This window comes from Phascolarctos cinereus, unplaced genomic scaffold, assembly GCF_003287225.1.
Source record: "Phascolarctos cinereus isolate Bilbo 61053 unplaced genomic scaffold, phaCin_HiC Scaffold_9;HRSCAF=440, whole genome shotgun sequence".
NCBI lineage: Eukaryota > Metazoa > Chordata > Mammalia > Diprotodontia > Phascolarctidae > Phascolarctos > Phascolarctos cinereus.
In genome coordinates, this window is record NW_027556402.1 from 107,638,867 (window position 1) to 107,644,866 (window position 6,000).

Here is a 6,000-nt window from a genome sequence, read left to right on the forward strand (position 1 = left end):
CTGAAATATGGTCAAGGATTCAGAAGGATACTGAAAAAATAAAGTCAGGGGCAGCTAGGTGGCACAGTGGATAGAGCACCGGCCCTGAAGTCAGGAGTACCTGAGTTCAAATCTGACCTCAGACCAAACACTTGACACATACTAGCTGTGTGACCCTGGGCAAGTCACTTAACCCCAATAGCCTAAAAAAAAAAAAGAAAAAAAAAGAAAAAAGAAAGTCACCAAAATAGATGTCACAAACTATTGGCTGCAGTAGGGTATCAGTTTATAACATGAAAGCAAGAGAATAGGCTAAAAACTATTAAAAGCAGGCATATAATTCAAAAGGGTACCAGTGTGGGACCTTTAAGTGTGTGGAACAAATAAGTGTACACAACTCACTGGTCCCTGTGAGCATCATAGAATCATAAAATGTTGTTGAGATCACTTGTGTGACCCACTCATTTTATAGGTGAGGAGACTGAGACTAGGAATTGGCTTACTCAGTGTTACATAGCCAAGACATTATGGAACGATTTAACATTTGATGTTCAAATTTACAATCCTAACTCATGTCAAATAGGTTACATTATTTTGACTTTATATTCTTTTTAAGAAGACAGAGCAAATAATGTTTATTAGCACAGAGCAGTGTACTGCCTTTGGTAGGAGGATGGGATATATGTATATATATATACATATATATATGTGTATATATATATGTATACATACATACATACATACATACATACATACATACATATATACATATATGCATATAATTTGCAAAAATTGTAAAATTTTAACTAGAGGAGGATGTAGATGACATATAGATCAGTCTTTGCATGAAAGAGAATTCAGGAAAGGTCTTCCATCATCATTTTTCATGGGTACTGGTACTAGAGAGATTAGCACAGCAAAGAACCACATTTAATAAAGAGTAGCCTACACCTATTCCTTCATTAGTATTGGGAATAATGTGGACCGGGTAGTTCTCACCAAAGATAACAGGTGATATCTATCACAAGGCTAGAATTTTTCATATGGAAATCAGGTATGCAATTATTTTATATTTTGTTGTGTTGGGTCATGTGTTTGTGTTTGTGTGTGTGTGTGTGTGTGTGTGTATGTCAAGTTTAAAAAAAGTTCCTGCATTTGGAAAACAAGCACAGAGTGATTGGTAATAGATTTTAGTATAATAAGAAACTTTTTCAGAATTGAATGGATCTTGGAGGTCATTTAATTTAGCTCCTTTATTTTTTAGATTAGGAAATTGAGGCCCCAAGAGGTTATGACTTGTCTGAAGTTACACAGATGGCAAGTGGCAGAGCTGGGGTTTGAAACCATAGTCTTTTGACTTTCCCCTTTCCCCTTTACCCTAAAGCCCACACTGAGATTTCCCTCCAAAAAAGATTAAAACAAAAACAAATATTTTTTGTAATAAACTCAAATAATATAGAAAACTTGTTTACTTGGATTACTTTCTTCCCATATGGAAAATTCTTGAGGGCAGGACCTCGAGCTCTAGGTCTCAAAGGGACCAGTTGCCCATCTGTCTAGTTTCATTCTTTGTCCTTTTTTCAATCCTAGCCTTTAGTTTTTTTCCCCTCCAGCTTAAACATCCCTTGGTGTTCTATTGACCATGAACTGCCAGGAATGGTTGAAATTAAAGAAAATAAAGCACGTTAAACTCTTTCATTATCTTTTCTTTAGGGAAGGTGAGAGGGAGAAGGAAAGCTGTAGCTTAAAAGTAGCCTTGCACTTCAGTGTTTTCTCATGTTTTCCCAGGTTAGGCCTCCATCTCCCAAGTGAGATCTCTTTCTTTTCTCTTGGGATGCTGCCTTAGCAATCCTCCTTGAAGAACTCTTAGCTGAGTTTGTTCGTCTTTAAAAACTGCAACAGTAAAAGAGAAAGTGTTATGGTCCTGTGTAACCTACATTTTTTTAAGTGAATCTGTTTGAGATGTAAATTTAATTTATATGGGAGAGCATCCCCATACCCCTAAGGCAGAAAGAAGTATTAACTCTAATTCAGTAATGAGGTGAAAATGCTGTCAAAATATCCTAGAATTTGGGTAATTGTTTGTCTTTTGTACTGCTTGACTGTCAAACAACATGGAAAAAATTTGATAATTGTAGGAAGTTGATAAGGCTTTCAAATAAAAGTATATTATTATGTGAATCAGGTTTGAATATAGCATGCCAACATTTTGTTTTGATTACATAATTCTAGAATAATTTAAACTATTAGATACACTTACCTGGAGGACATACCATATTTGTACACCTCTAAAATTAATGATAGTTTAAATAAGTTTGTAGATTGAGTACTGAAACCCCTTTGGTGACAGTTACTTTTCAAATCTCTTTAAAAATGTTGGGATGGGAAATTTCTGCTGTAAAGGCCAGAGACATTTCCCTATTACAGAGAACAGCAAGCTTATACTGGTCCACATTCAATATTTAATTCGACAAGCATTTATTAAGTGCCTGAAACATGGGGTGAAACATGTCTCAAGGACATGAAGAGAAAAACTTGCTTTTGACATTTTCTAGCCTTGTAGCCTTGAGCAAGATATTCAATTTTACTGAGCCTCAATTTCCTCATCTGTAAAATGAGGATAATATCATGTAAGGTACCTATCCCATAGTGTTGTTTTGAGGCTCACAATATAAAATATGTATTAAATTTTATCCAAATACCCTTTTTTATTAATCTTGTGACCTTGGGCAAATCTTTTAGGTTTTTTTTGCCTCATTTTCTCCTTCTGTAATGTGAGCTGATAGAATTAAATGCCAAGTTCCTGTCTAGTAGCTCTAAACTTCTATAATGTTCCAGTTCATGGATAGAAGTAAGAGTTTAGTGACCATCAGTCCTGGCCAGGAGATAGATTGAATAGAGGTATGATTTATATGTCTTCCTGGAAAGAATGTATTCACTGCTATTGAGACATTCAATAAACATTTGTTAAGTGTCTACAGTATTCCAGGCATTGTGCTAAGAAATGGGGAGATAAAGAAAGGCAAAAGACAGTCCCAGTCTTAGTGATCTGCCAGTCTAATAGGGAACAATATGAAAACTGTGTACAAACCAGATACAGACAGGATAAATTGGATATAAGCCACAGAGAAGAAGGAATCAGAATTTAAGGAGTGTGAAAAGCTGGAACATGAAGGAAGTCAGGGAAGCCAGAAGGCAGAAATGAGGAGCGAGAGCATTCCAGGCATGGGGAATAGCCAGTGCAAATGCCCAGTGTCTGGAGAAGGAATGTCTTGTTCATGGAGCAGTCAGAAGGCCAGTGTCACCGCATCATAGAGTAAATGGAGGTTGGGGGTGGGGAGTAAGGTATAAGAAGGCTGGACTCAGCATCCTGTTTCTTGCCTATTCGTCTTTGTACAGGCTCTATCCCCATGCCTGGAAGACATTTCCTTCTCCCTGGAATTTCTTTTATTTAGCTCCCTTTGAGGCTTCCTGTTATGGGCAGCCTTTTCTGATCTCCTTGGTGCTTTCTGGATCCTCAGATGACCTTGTATTTATTATCTGTCAACATGTTACATTCCCCAGTAGAATGAAATCTCCTGGAGGACAGGGACAGTTCTGTTTTCATCTTTATGTTAATAATGCTAGTACATCTAGCCTGGCATACAGTAGGCACTCAACAAATATTGGTTCAAATGAACTATATTGCAATTTATAAACTCATGCTGATGAACGTGATTATGTTGAGTACATTGATATGACTGATAAGATGAAAGACAAAGCAACAGCCCTTTCCACGTGTCAAGGTTCTTCATTTGGGTCAGTCACTGTTGAAAAGCTTGTTGTTGTGACTTTTTTTTTTCTCTTCGATTTATAGCTGGCTTAAGTCTTTTCAAATTGAATCAACAAACATTTATCGAGTGTGTACATGTGTGAGCATTCTATCAAGTGTTGTAGGTAGGGCATTCAAAATAGAAAACATAACTTCCAAAAGGAAGTTATAACCTAGTTGGAAAATTTAAAGTTGTGAAAATCTCATTAGCAAGAATGAATTCAAATAATATTCTAAAACAGTAGTTGAGAAATGATAGAAGAATCAGGGCTTGGTGGCATATTAAGTATGCTGTCTGAAGACTGGCCTAGCTAAGAACAGGGAGGCTTATCACTAGTAGGCTAGTCACTTGGTGATGAATCCTTTGGCCACTGCATCCCGTGAAACAGAGAAAAATATGAAAGGCCCCTCAGCGACAAGGTAGCATGTAATTAACTGCCCAAATGAATATCATAGATAATCACTATTTCAGGATGTTAGAGGAGTAGAGATCTCTTTGTTTTGGGGTAGCCAAGGAAGGCTTGAAGTATTTGTCATTTAAAAGCAACAATCATCTGAATGTTATTCCTGAGTGATCATCCTCATCATTATTAAATTAAAAGACTTTTTAAAAATATCTAGAAATATATTAGGACAACAACTGAGAAATCTTTTGTATCACAGTTCAGCCTTGCTTGAAACACAATGTCGGAAGCTAAAAGGAGACATCAGGTCAAATCTCAAAAGATCACATTTGAAAGAGATAAATGTAAAACCTTACAGTTGGATTGGATTCAAAAAATCAATTTCAAAGCTACAAGGTGAAGAAGGCATGGAAAGAGAATGAAAAACAACAATCACAACAGCTTATCTCTGGGGTTTTAATGTAACATAAGCTCCCTGAACCTGGTTTCCCTTTTAATTTTGTCTTTGTTGCCTAGTGACTAGTATAGAGCCTTAGGTATGGTACTGTTCTTTAGTCACTCAATTGTGTCCCACTCTTCATGACCCCATTATGTGGTTTTCTTGGCAGAGATACTGGAGTGGTTTGTTATTTCCTTCTCCAGCTCATTTTACAGATGAAAAAACTGAGACAAACAGGGTTAAGTGATTTTCACAGGGTCACACAGCTAGGAAAGTTTCTGAGGCCAGATTTGAACTCAGGAAGATGAGTCTTCCTGATTTCAAGCCCAATATTCTATCCACTTTGTCACCTAGTACTTAATAAATGTTGAACTGAATTGGCTTCTAGATGAATCTGACTCAACGACATGATAGAGTAGCCAAAAATTGCTAAGGCAATCTCAGGCTTCATCAGAGAGTCATAGTTCTTCCTTGGTCAGACCACATCTAGAGTGTTGTGCTCATTTCTGAGTATCACATTTTAGGAAAATCATAAAGTCAAGTTAGAACGTGTTCAGAAGAGAATGATCAGACAAGCGAGAGTATTGAAGACTATGCCATATGAGAATGTCCCCTTGTGGAAAAAAGATCCTTGAGGCAGGGACTGTCTGCCTTTTGAGGTTGTATTTCCCAGAACTGCACAATGTCTGGTACATAACAGGCTGAGTAAATGCTTCTTAGTTCATCATTCTGAGGAACTGGGAATATTGAGTTTAAGAGAGAGCATGGGAAGGGCTTGGCAACCATCTTTAAGCTTTTGAAGGGGCATCCTATGGAAGAAGGGTTAGCTTTGTTCTCTTTGGCCCCTGAGAACAGAACTAGGAGGGATGGGCAGATGCTGGGGGAAAAAAAAATCAGATTTAGGCTTAATGTTTTTTCCCTAGCACTTAGGGTTATATCGAAGTGAAATGCATTTCTTGGGGAGGTAATGAGTGTTCCCTCTCACTATAACTGACATCTGTATAATGGTGTGAGGGTTCCCCAAGCACTTTACATTCATTATTTCATACTTTCCTTATAGCAACACTGAGAGATAATACTTCAGGTATTATTATCCCCATTTTACACATGAGGAAATAGAAGCTCTAAGAAATTAAATGACTTTCCCAAGGTCACCTGAGTATTAAATGTCAGAGGCAGAATTTGAAATCAGGACCTCCCCAGCTTCCAAGTTCAGCCTGCTTTCTCTCCTGCCACTTCACTAGTTTTTTCAAGTAAATATTGATTATGGTAAAGAGGGTTGATCCTTTCCAACTGAAATGGACTTAAGCTGGTCCCATTACACATTCTTCCTTTATATCGCCGGTATCGGAAAGAGGCCAGGTATG